This window comes from Nannobrachium achirus (genome assembly GCF_963921795.1).
Source record: "Nannobrachium achirus genome assembly, chromosome: 9".
NCBI classification, from domain to species: Eukaryota; Metazoa; Chordata; class Actinopteri; order Myctophiformes; family Myctophidae; genus Nannobrachium; species Nannobrachium achirus.
Window position 1 is genome coordinate 39,616,948 of NC_137818.1, and position 13,925 is coordinate 39,630,872.

A 13,925-nucleotide genomic window follows, 5' to 3' on the forward strand; every position below is an offset into this window, starting at 1 on the left:
CTCCATCCATCCATCCATCCGCCCTATCCACCATCGATCTTCCATCTTTGATTTCATTTAGGCTAAATGTTGTATTTGCCCCAGAGTTAAACAGCACACTCTAGGCCTACTGCATAGTTTCCTTCTTCACCAGATTCAGATTCCTTCACACCTCTCTCTCTCTCTCTCTCTCACACACACACACACACACACACACACACACACACACACACACACACACACACACACACACACACACGCACACACACGCTGACACGCACAATCAGAAGTGGGAGGGCACTCGTACGCATGCGCCGTTGTGCTCAGATGTCACCAGAGGAGCCGGCGGTCTGGTGGACTGGTACCCTCTAACTGAACACGTTTTACCACTGTACAGTACAGTGCAAGGACACACGCACCCGCACGCAGTGTCTCACACGTCCTCTGAGTCCCTGCCGGGCACAAGCAACCCGAATTGAAGTGGTGAGTAGCCAATACGGAATTTATAGAGAACTGTAGGCTACATTACGGTGATGTTTTCTTTTAGAGAGTAAAGAAGCGCCTATGCCTATCCTCGCATCACCGTTAGCAGTGTAATTAGCTCTATCCCGCTAGCTCTGTGTGACCTACTGCCGTTATTGTCACGTTGAGCGCTGAGCTGTCTGTCTCCGTCGTTGTCATCACATAGAGGCATGCAGTGGAAAAACGTGTTAAAATAACAAAAATGTGTCTATTTCCCGACATTTTTCCATTCACGATTCTGTAGCGCGGGCCGCGACCCATTTGAGGGTCACGGACCAATTTCTATGGTCAGAGTAAAAATATTCGGGTAAAAATTGTCTTTTCCTACAAAAAAATGTAAATATATATTTCAAAAGATGGAAAACCTTTTTGAAATAGGCTATATAATGTTATTTTTTAGAAAAATATATATGTTTAAATATAAATTGTATAAAACAAACAAGCTAACACATCAAGAAATTCCACAAATAAATCGCATTGGGTGCTTGTACATCTGCCATTTTCACTAGTTTTGATCCTGGGCGAATGTCTAATTTCTCTTTTGGGTCATGACGTTTGACGAGCTAAAAAAGTTTGGGGACCACTACGCAAACGATGCTGCTATTATCGCTGCATATATGCTGTATATATCGTGCAGTAAAATGAACAGCAGCCCTGCACGCATGCCGCCACTTGTAATCTGACCCGGCAGTCTGCTGGTTGACTTTCTAGGTTTACGTTACGAAGTGGCGCAAAGCCACGAGAACAGCGTGTGTGGAAGGAACGGACAACAGGGGGGACGTGGAAACTTTAACAAGCTGATCCCAGACAGTTGGGCTGTACTGTAGGTGCAATATTGAATTTGGTGATCAGATACAAGAATAAGTTTACACGCTTCATGGTGGGTTGCTGGCTGCTGAGCGGGGAGGTCCTGTCTGTAATAGTCATTAGTTACACCCTGATAATAACAGTATTATAGGCTCTGCATGTTATTATAGCAGCGTCCTGGTAACTACAGTACAGTCCTACAGCTGAGCTGTTATCGTTGTTATAACACTCTGGTAGCCGACAGGTGGAGTTTCTATCAGTCTTGAAATCTTGAACTTTCTTAGAAAAGGTTTGAAAGTTATTGCCTACTATGAGTATATGCCATGCTTAGAGGAGGCAAGGTTTAATGTGATAATAGACTGCTATAGAAATGGAGTTGCCATATTATCAGTCCTTTATGTTCTGGCAAGCACACTTACCCTACTGAACAGGCAGGAATTATGTAGCCTACATTTTATTGTAAAAATGTTATTGAATGAAAGATACACCCTAAGATGCACTGGGACACATCTTCAGTGATGTAAGTTCCTGATTTCATCGGACGTTTAAATGTCCATCCCCTAAACATACTGTATAGATCACATCACACAACATTATATCTAACATGACGTACCTAAATACTTGTTGTCCCAGCTGTGCTTCCCCTAGGATGAAGTAGCAATATTTGTAGTGAATATTTACATATACAGTATATATTTTTTGTGCTCATAATAAGAAGTCAGGTGTCTTTGACAGAGATTGACAGGTGTCGCCGCGTGACAGTGGCCCTGTGGAGCGCCTCCAGACAATCTGGATAGAGCCTGTCTCATAAGTGTGTAACTGGATATGAATTGTCTGTACTGGTGGTGCGAATGTTTGTTTATGTAAAGACACCGTCTTCCATTGTTAAGAGCAGCGGTGGTCATATTTCAGCGGCCATGCGGCACTGCTGCTGAATGCATATAGGGGAAACACTGCCCAGTCTAGAATGGGACAAGTATGTCCATGTGCTCATTTCTTTTATTGAGTACCCAAAGTTTTCTTGATTTGTTCTTTTCAATCTGTACTCTGTAATGATACAGTCTGTGTGTCTAGTGTGTGTGGGTATATCCCTGTTTTAATGCCACATTGATCCATCTATTGAGATTGATTGTTGACAGCTTGATGTCGCTATAGTGTTCTCTGAAGGCTTGTTTGAGCTTGTTGTGAATTATGCCTATTTGCAGACACACACGACGCTAATGTCTTTAGCCACTTAAGCCCTGCATACTTTATCATACGCCAAATACATTTCAAAATGTGTCGGATTGCACTCATTGTGAGCTTGGAAATCAGCTATTTTGGCTATTTTTCAAAGACAAAAATAAAAGTTTGAAAACCTTTTTAAAATATTGAAACTTTTTGAAACTTTGCCCAAAATAGGGATGCCAGGATTATGTGAATGATCAATCATAATTATGTGCAATTATGTGCTGATCATCAGAGAACAGAGTATTGGTGGGTGTTAATTAGGAGGGTAGAGCATGGATTGCAGCTAAGAGCATAACTTATAATGAGTTTGTGAGTGTAGACATAGATACAGTGAGTGAATGTGTAGAAACATGTTAGTGTGGACAGTGCATTTACAGTATGTGTGTGAGAAAGAAAAGGGAGGAAAAAAGGGATGAGTGGAAGTGATTTAGAGGGGAGTCCACATTAAGTAGAACCAGATGTGGTGTGAGAGGTACAACTTTGAGGTACCAGTCTCTATGAGCGCTGTACTGTAGGCTGCAGCTTCTGGTGAGTATTTATCAGTCACATCAAGGATTAGGAAACAAACAGCGAGGCAGAGATCTCATTGGCGTACAAAGTTTACCATGACATTGACTGAAAGAAATGTTTGAAACGGGTATGAACTCTCAGATTATATAGGTTGTAAAAAACAACATGTCTATGTGCCAAGTACATTTGCACATAACCTAGGATGATCATTTTCTGCATTTACCCATCCTAACTATTAGGAGCAGTGGGAGCTGTTTGTACACCATCCTGGGAGTGGTTGAGTATCACTGTCGTCCTCAAGGACACTTCAACACTAAGCCAGGAGGGAGGGTGCATCGGACTGAGTGGGAACCTTCCGATTCTCAGACAGCCGCTGTACCTCCTGAGTCACTGTCGGGCAGAAACCTCGTATCTCCAAGTTTCAAATTTGTAAATTTCTTCGCAAAATAAAGCCCTGCTTCATCATACAAAGCCGTCGCACAAAATTAGTGAAAACAGCCGCGAGGCGTTGTGTGCTTGTAGATGTGCTGTTTTCACTAGTTTAAATCATTTTTAAAATGATAAATACAAAACAAACGGAAATGTCAAGGTTTCCACGCGACAATGACGATATTTTATATGAGCAAAATTACCAGCAGATATCTGCTATATGCTCAAGAGTTTTGCTAATTTATATCCCAAAATTGCAAAATAGTCACAATACTGTGACCACCAGTGATTTAAATGAAAACTCTTGACAGACTATTTTAGAATCTTGACATTATGCTGAGCAAACTTCCCATACATGCTGCATGCTACTGTAAATGTAAAAGGTGCAGCTCAGGGCCAGCGCAACGGCTGTGTGCGTAGTGTGTGTGTGTGTGTGTGTGTGTGTGTGTGTGTGTGTGTGTGTGTGTGTGTGTGTGTGTGCGCGTGCGCGCGTGCATGTCTTTGTCTGTCTGTGTGTCATTGTGTCTGTGTGTGTTTTAGTTGTATGCATTATGCAAGCAAACATTTTGGTCTATGTATGTCAATGCCGTTATGTGCTGACTGCACTTGCTGTGAACTGCATGGGCACGGTACATGTATGAGATAAGGATGTGTATTTAAGTTCAGGGGACTGTTGTTAGCATTATCTTTTGCTTGGCGGAATTGGATGGTCATTTGTGGTAAGCTGTCGAGTATTAGGCAGGCGGAAACTGAGTACAGCTTTATAATGTGTTTATAATAGGACTATAGGAAATCATTGGCCTTTTGTAGTACTCCATTCAGCCAATGACACTGTAATTTAATAAAAACAATGTCTTTTCCCAGCCACTATGCTGGGTGGATAATTAATGGAAGATAAATTTAGCCTGTGGCAGATCTTTTGTCCGTTTTACCTAACCAGACGACTGGCTGGTAAAACCTTGACAACGTCCTGCTGAATGAACACCAGCCACTGCTGACCCAGCTGCCCTAGCTGGCCTGTATGCCAACCATTCAGGTGGCATAGCCATGTCTCAGAACACTTAGTTATTTGTCTCGTCTCATGCTTGAATGAGGACTGAATGTCACCCACCTAACTCTTCCCCTCACCTCTACCTATGAATGGTTACAGTGTCTTGTATTTCCACACCCTGTCCTTGGGGAAATGAGGACATCGAGCAGATCCAATGCTGTGTTAATTTAACTCTGAGCGTGCAGTGACCCCTAGAGTGGAGTTTGACCCTCATCATGTCGATTTAGGTCAGTCATATCTCTGTGAGGAGTGGAGGACATGTACCTGAGCCTGACAAAAAAGCCTTGAGAAAATTAACTTCTCTGTAACGATGTTACAGTCATTTGCTGGCTGGGTGGATATTTCAGGTAGTGCTTTTGAAGGGAGGACTTGTTGTTTTGGAGCTGAATGGCCTCATTGATAATTCCTTGAGGAGTTGTCCTGCTTCACTGGCTTTCACAGCCTCAGGGATCCCTCCAGGACAGGAGGAGGGAGGACATGATTAGAGCCAAACCCATGCCAGATCTTTTATTTTTATTTTTATATACTTTATTGAGCCAGCATAACATTACCTTTAAATAGTCATTTCATGGTCATTTCATGCCAGATCTTTGGGTCTGATGCTGATCCTGATTTCTGTATTCCTATGGCCCTACAGTATCTTCCGCAGCGTCTTATCCCTTATGCCCAATATCAGTCTTTGTCTCCGCCAGGGCGAAAGGCATGGGGAGACTGTGTTTTGCACCCTTTCCGTCCGTCCGTGTGTGTGTGTCCCGTCCTTCTGTCTGTGAACAGCTGATCTCCGGCAGCGAAACTGTGCACGCACACGAGAGCAGAACCTCTGCCCAGAATCTTTAACATGGGCCTGTTATTGCACCACCAGGAGGCGGATTTATGCAAAACACATTTTTGGACAGTACTCCTACATATTTTGTCCAAAAATCTTGCAAATCGGTACACAGTATGTCTGATATGAACACTGCATGCAATCTTGGTGAAATTGTGCACGCACATTTCCAAAAAGCAGAGAAAGAAATTCCACAAACTCCACAAACTTTGCACGCACATTCCCATGCCTGTTATAGCTCCACCAGCAGGTCGACTTTTGCATAACATATTTTTGGAACAAAATCATGCATGCAGCATCCGATTGCCGTTAAAAGCTGAAGAAGACATAGCACCCTTTTCACATTGGCCTATTATAGCGCCACCAGGAAACCACAATAACCTTCCTGACCTGGCGGAGACCAGTGCTCGGAAGAGCACTGCTTCTAGTTTTCTTTTTTTTTTACTTCTGAAAACATTTATTTTCACAAAATAGGGACACCAGTTGAAAGAAAAAAAGGGCGACAAATCGGCAGCATAATTGCCAATAAGAAATGTCATAAAAAAAGTCAAATAATGGCCAATATATCAGCTAAAAACTACGGTCTGACTCTAGTAATTCCGCCTTCCATTATGTCTGTCTGACCTCGTTTCCAAGTGGTGTGACCACTGTGTGATGTGTGTCCAAAAATGAAGAAAGCTTGCAAGGCTTTGTTTGATATTGTGGCCCTTCCGAGAGACAAGGAGGGATTCTTAGATGTGCGTCCAGTCACTCAGATTATTTGTCTATCCTGAGTCCTCCTGACCTGGATTTGTGCGTGCAAAGCCGTGCATGGACTGCGTACACGTGCATACAGTATGTGCCTGCATATGTACGGTGTGTGTGTGTGTGTGTGTGTTTGTGTGTGTGTGTGTGTGTGTGTGTGTGTGTGTGTGTGTGTGTGTGTGTGTGTGTGTGTGTGTGTGTGTGTGTGTGTGTGTGTGTGTGTGTGTGTGTGTGTGTGTGTGTGTGTGTGTGCGTGCGTGCGTGCGTGCGTGTGTGTGTGGGTGTGTGTATGAGTGTGCATGCATGTGTGTGTGTGTGAGTGTAAAATCCCTGGAAATGTTGGCTGACCCCTAACGAGTAACCCTAGAGGGGGGCATGTCCTCACCAGCCCTTCCTTCACCCTTTACTTCTTGGCAGTGGTATAAAGTTACTAAGTATATTTACGCAAGTACTGTACTTAAGTTCTATTTTGAGTTATTTGTACTTTACTCAAGTATTTCCAATTTCCAATACTTTTACTTCTACTCCACATCTTGGATCCAAATATTGTACTTGTACTCCACTACATTTATTTGAAAACTTGAGTTACTAGCAAATGCAAATGATTATATTATAAAACATAAATTAATCCACATTAGCCCTATTTTATACCTAGGCTATTTGAAAATGCAGATCTAGAACGTGTCACATGGTGACGCGTTGTGAGCTTGTAGATCCGCTATTTTCAGACATTTTGTACCTTTACTTTTGGTACTTTAAGTACATTTTGATGCCAATACTTTTGTACTTTTACTCAATTACATTTTGAATTCCTCCTAACCTGTACTTGTAACAGAGTACTTCTGTATTGCAGTATTGATACTTTTACTTTTTCCACCACTGCTTCTTGGAAGACCTTAGGGGTCCCAAGTTCAAGCTGCAGGCATTTCTGGGTAAGTCATCTGTCAGTAACTGTTCCTGGATCAGTGGTACTGGCCATATGTAGGATCATTGAATTAATTGTGCTGATTATATATGCGAGATTGCAAGACTGGCGTCAGTCAATTTACTAGAGTCTAACAGAGGTGATTATATGAGATCACTTAATTTGGAATAAAGGAAAATGGGTCTTATAATGAATGTTAGGTCTTCTTTGTATCTAAATTTAGCTTAAACACCCTGTGAGTTGAGGTGCATTCTGAGAATTTCAGCCAGATGACTTTTCCACAAATCCTTTTCCATATCTTAATTAATCAAAACAGCAGAAATATTGGTGCCTGATAGTAAGTAGTCTGTCCTAAAGCTCAAGCCTACCACTATTTTATTTAGCCCAGCTTGAATATTGTAACAAGTTCTTGAAAAATCTTTAATTTCCGTTTTAAATTCCAGGTTGCTTTTGGTCAGGTCAGCCTGTCCGTTCTTGATCTTGAAAACTACTGTCTGTTCTTAACTTCTTGATATTGAAAACTACTGTCTGTTCTTAACTTCTTGATATTGAAAACTACTGTCTGTTCTTAACTTCTTGATCTTGAAAACTACTGTCTGAATTGGCATGTTATTTGCCCATCATTTCCTCCAGAGGATGGTCCATATAATGATTTTGCCGCTGACCCCATGGACTTCCTCTAGCACTACCCTTACGCAAACATTTCTACTTCCACACAGATCTACATGCTCGTTGTGAGCATGTAGATCGGCTATTTTTACAATGTTCGCCTCTTGCTTACTTAATATTTGACAGTTTGGCCAGTTTGGTATTAAAACGGTCTTGAAATCCTTAATTTGTCACTTTATAAATGTGCAGATACCCTGTATACACTTATACTAGTCCATGGGCCATACGAGATGTTGGTGTCCGAAAGGTGGCAAAGGTTACTATGCATTTTTGAAAAGCTCTATAATATCTGTACATAATATTTTGGTATGATAACCCTTTCTGAGACACAGCTAAATTGGTGTTATCAGCCGCTAGAGTTGGTGTCCCATTAACTTTACTATACAGGAAAAAAAACAAAAAATTAATCTGGTTTAAGCATTTTTTTCCTGTATAGTAAAGTCAATGAGACACCAACTCTAGTGGCTGATAACACCAATTTAGCTGTGTCTCAGAAAGGGTTATCATACCTAAATATAATGTACAGATATAGAGCTCTTCAAAAATGCATGGTAACCTATGCCACCTTTCGGATACCGACATCTTGTATGGCCCATGGACTATACTGTGTGTTGGTTTGTTTACTATTGAGTGGGGAAAAAATGTCATTAAGCTAATCATATGGGGACCCACAAAATAATTTGGGGACCCCACTTGGGATCCCGACCCCAAGTTTGAGAACCACTGGTCTAGTAGTGCCAAATGTCAACATTGCTCACATCTAACTGCAGGATTAATTCTACTGATTTTGGTGACCCCATGGCCCATGGCCACAACTGACTCCGGGAGGAAAAAATAAACCTTCTCAGCAAGCATCAAAGAAGAGGCTGAATGGCTTTAGATTAGATTGTATTATAATGCTCTCAGGACTTTCCTTGAACTAAACCCAGGCAGCAACAAAAGGGTCAGCTGAGGCTTTCTTGAGCCCTGAGGAATTCACCTGACACGCCTTCACGTGTACATATCATGTAGTCAAATCAACAAGAGAGAGAGTGTGTGTGTGTGTGTGTGTGTGTGTGTGTGTGTGTGTGTGTGTGTGTGTGTGTGTGTGTGTGTGTGTGTGTGTGTGTGTGTGTAGGGGGTGTGTAGGGGGTGTGTAGGGGGTGTGTAGGAGGTGTTCACCGCATGACACCGTTGTATGACAAAATATAAAATAGGGCATAAGTAGTTAAAGCTGGTGCACTCATAACAGCTTGATAGAGAGGAACACAGAGGAGGTCTTTGAGTTGTGTATTAGATTGTGCATAGTTGTGTAGATTGTGTTTAATTGAAAAAGCTCAAGATAAAAGAAGCGTAATCCAGTTCAGAAAGATGGGCCTGTTTAATAATTTCAGGAAATGTATGTTCTGTTCTAGAGCACCTCAGTCAACACATTAGTTTGATTTTAGTAGAGCTGCAATATGCTGTTTACTTTGTAAATTAGTATATTAAATGTAAAATTTAAATTTAATGTCATGGACAATTTTGTGTTCTGTTTTAACTAGACATGCACAACATACAGTATTGGCCTCCAAGCCTGCCAATATAATAACTGCAATAACCGCAGATAACTGCAAAAAATGTAAATGTATTTTGTCAATAATGGAATTTCATCCAATAATTAGCCTACAGCCGATAATATGATGCATTATTATGGGTGGTCTGACAGTTTATGTAAGTTTAGGTACAGTACAATGTAATGCCTTTTGGCCCGTTGGGGCGGGGGTTGCACAAGAGTGCACCATAGTGCCACATTGTTACTATGGTGCCATCCACTACTAATATTCCTCAATGTGAACTGAGGGCAAACCACACAGCAACTGGCAATTGCTTCAAAAATAATAATTTTAGTAATTTCATAGTAATTTCAGCAAGACTGACATGCTGCTTTTGGAATCATCCGAGAGTGCCAGGGTCACCAAAGTAGTGTTTGCGGTGGTAACAAAATATGCAAACTACAACAGTGTTATTGATAAAAAATAAGCTGCATACTGCTTAGCAAAACCACACAGGTACATCCAAAACATGTCATCACCAGAGTGAGATCACTATCTTAAAGGGGAGATACGCTATACATGACCACTAACAGTTAAGGTATGTGGTGTTGTGTTGTGTTACTCTCAGGGGCGTCACACCAAATCCTGGGCCCTGGGTACAAGGATTCACTGCGGGCCCCCCATGAATATTAACTATTGAAAAATAGCAGATACACAAGCTCACAGCGCGGCACTGAGTGCTGCGCTGCGAGCTTGTAGATCTGCTATTTTTGAAAAATCTTGAAAATGTGTGCAAGAAACCTACCGTATGTTTCCATGTCAGTGGTGCTCAAACTTTTTCATGTCAAGGACCCCCAAGATGATATGTATTTGGCCATGGACCCCCATCTCAAAATATTTAGTTCCAGGGACCCTCCCCAGAAGCAAAATTTGAGTTACAAATGTTTGCTTAAAAAATATATAGGCCTATTCAAAGATTTGCGCACATTTTCACGACTTTTCAAAAATAGCAGATCTACAAGCTCGCAGCGCGGCACTCGGTGCCGCGCTGTGAGCTTGTATATCTGCTATTTTTCAATAGCTAAAGTTACTAGGGCCCCTCCACCTTGGGCCCAATAACTCAGTCCCACTTACCCCCCCTTGTGACGCCCCTGGTTACTCTGTTACCTATGTACTATTATGTGTCTGCCCACGGCAGGTCAATATTTTTGTTTTATTTAATACTTAACCGTGATTAACCTGTCATCGATGAATCATTAACATTCCTGTCATAGTCCTTCATTTTGATCTCTTTTACTTCATCAAGCAAAGCGTGTTGTTACGTTATAGTTTTTCCCTCCTGTTCCATGTTGGGTTCTTTCCAGCAATATAGGCTTTATGTGTTGTTATAGTTGCCTGTTGCACTTAAAGAAAGAATTAACATCAGTGTGATTTGGTCATGGAAAATATCAATAAAAAGAAGTAAACAAAATTTAAATGCAACTGTGACTGTGCCTCTATCGAATGGCATCTACTCCTTTTTGCAGCCACATGCTGCAATTGATGTGGCCTTGCTAAAGATATTTGACATAATTAATTTATCACAATATTTTTGTCCGGCATCTCACCCCGATTTTTTTTTGATTCAGTGAGATTTAAGGAAACAGGGTTAGTTTTTCAATGATGGATAGCACTTTGTAGCTTGTTTTTCATTCAGTGAGCGATGTTTTAGTTCACAGTGACTGTAGCGTTGTGTGTGGTCAGTTGAGATAAATAGAAAGGTCATTATTTATGTCTCTGTGTTGCTGGACTGCACATGCACATGCAGTAAATCAAGATTCAGATTGATCGGCGATACTGTATGGCCGTGTATGACGTTATGTGAGCGCATTCAAACAAGGGTTTGTGAGGTTCGTGAGTGGCCAGTCTCACTGTTTGCACCCTGCATGACTTATTGGGACCTTTAAAAAGGTTTCTAAGAAGTTATAGGCCGTAAGCTCAGTCCACATCAATGAATCGCGAAAAGAAAAACGATGCAACTTGCAACCACTTGCATCAGAAATCAGAATCCCCAAACCGTGCCGACCTGCAACGGGTCAATTCAAACCGCTCTAATAGGATTATTGGCCTATAGCAGGGGTAGGCAACCTTAGGCACGGGTGCCAACATTGGCACATGGGGAGGGTGATCACTGGCACACTGGCAGAAGTGTGAGAGGATTTATTTCAAAATCGAATATTGTTTTAAACGTGGTCAGTTACATTAAGTCACCCAATTTGCAGCAAATTACATCCTGCACATTATTCTACATTCAATAACATTCTGAACTTTGACTGAGGATGGAGTCGGGAGATATAGTAGGTGAGTCTAATGACCGTTATAACAATGTCCTGACAATCAAAACATGTCAGAATGTCGATGGGGTGTCATTAAAATGAATGTTGACATGGCACACTGACTATCTAGAAAATAAAAACATGGCACTGTCAAAAAGGTTGCTGACCCCTGGCCTATAGTGTTTGAGAGCGGCTTAAAATTGTGCTCCTCTAAAAGTTTAGTCAGTGCTCTGGCTGGATGATGTGTTGCCTATTAACATTAGTTGTCTTCAAACCTTTATAGTTTTAGAATGAGACATTACCCATGTTGAGTGAGTAACATCAGGTCTCTGGTCTCAACTGACCATTTTGAATGCCTTTAGGAAGATTCATAACTTGTGTTCTCTCAGCTACAGTATCTCTCAGATATTGGTATCCAAATAAGGCCTTATAAAGGAGTTAAGAAGACAAAAACTAAAAATAAGAAAGTCTTAAAGTGATCCCTGACTAATACAACAAATATGCCTTAATACATTATAATTGTCCTCTATAACTACAATGTAAAATTAAAAACACCTCAATTATTTTATTTATTCTAGAAATAGCTAATCTTTCACTCAATAGGGGAAATGCCCGTCGCAAGTTGATGATGTCATAAATGTCAAGTGTGATCTATCCCTATGGAATTTATGGCATGCATGTGAAAATAAAAACAAACTTAATACTTCCTATGGTTAATATGAGCATCAAATCAATATTTCAAATGTGTTTGTGTTTTTTTTTTTTGCACATGCATGCCATAAAAATGACACATGACATTTATGACATCATCAACTTGCGACAGGCATTTCCCCTACTGAGTGAAAGATTAGCTATTTCTAGAAGAAATAAAATATTTAAGGTGTTTTTAATTTTACATTGTAGTTATAGAGGACAATTATGATGTATTAACTATTAAGACATATTTGTCGTATTAGTCAGGGATCACTTTAAATGTATTTTCTATTTACTACTAGTTACTGTGTCACACATTTAGTCAGTGGTGGAAAAAGTACTCACATTTTATACTTAAGTAAAAGTATCAACACTGCAATGTAGATGTACTCTGTTACAAGTAAAAGTCTGGAATACAAAATGTACTTGAATAAAGTATGAAAGTATTGGCATCAAAAATTACTTAAAGTACCTAAAAGTACAAAATGTTTGAAAATAGCAGATCTACAAGCTCACAACGTGTCGCGTTGCGAGCTTATAGTACTTTTACACCAGTTATTTACACCACTCCATTCTTATCTCTTCTTTGCTCACCATTTGGGCCTCAAATACTTTTATAATCTTCTTGTACCTCATTGCCACCCCGCCACAAAGTGGCAAACATGGCTGCTGTGTAGTATTTGCCTTCCATTAACACCAGATTTGAAGTTTATTTATTCTTTCTGTCTAAAGAAAACAAGATGAAAGGACTCTTATTGTTAGTTTCTCTTCTGTTTAGTGATATGCCGTGGTTCAGTAGTCCCATGTCTCTCATGCAAATAACCAAATTACCACAGCAACAGAATTTGTTACTTAAACTTGTTACCAGGCGATTCGCTGATGTCTGTTATACTGTAGCTTTGTGGTGGACTAAGTAGGAAGTGAAAGTAACTGTACGGTTGTTGCTGTTTGTGCACAATTGTTTGTCAAACTCAGTTCTCTTTCTGATGTCATTCATTTGTCTCTCCCCATATTGAGTGATTCAGATCAGATGTGAGCTTTTTGTTGTTGGTACATGTCATGTACCATTGTGAAGGTGCTTACTTAAATGGAGCTCAGTTAGTCTGTTCTTGAGAGACTACTATGTCAGTGGTTCTCAAACCTTTTCATGTGAAGGACCCCCAAAATGATATGTATTTGGCCACGGACCCGCATCTCAAAATATTTAGTTCCAGCCCAGGGACCACCCAGAAACAAAATCTGAGTTACAAACGTTCACTTTGAAAATTCATATATTCAAAGATTTGCACACATTTTCACGACTTTTTCAAAAATAGCAGATCTACAAGCTTGTGAGCTTGTATATCTGCTATTTTTCACTGGTTAAAGCATTGAATAATTCTAGGCCTAAATTGGTTAAGGCTCTCTTGGTAACAAAATTACATTTTGAGTGAAGAGGTTGGCTCTCTGAAACAGTAATATATACTTTATAGGCTACGCGGCAGGCGCTGTTAGATTTCTCAACACAATAAGCAGCTAAAATATGTCCTATTATTTTAAAAACAACATTGCATGTGAGCCACCTCCCACAGCCACCCTAAATCATGCATGGCTGCATCGGTCGACCCCAGGAGGTGAAGGTGATGCATCATATCCTGTTTGAAGAGTGGTTAGAAATATTGGAGGAGGTAGAAAAATGTTGTTGTGATTTTCCACTGTTGCCTAATCCTGG

The 13,925-nt window shown here is 40.6% G+C and overlaps 1 protein-coding gene across 1 annotated transcript in view; it reads left to right on the forward strand.

Annotated features, from left to right (window-relative positions):
* Positions 1 to 367: 367 nt before the first annotated feature.
* LOC308292010 (monocarboxylate transporter 1-like) overlaps positions 368 to 13,925 on the forward strand; it is a 37,185-nt gene continuing 23,627 nt past the window's right edge. Inside the window, exon 1 of the mRNA XM_080734203.1 lies at positions 368 to 462. The gene's annotated coding sequence lies outside the window, so the exon portion shown is untranslated. The remainder of the gene's footprint in view (positions 463 to 13,925) is intronic.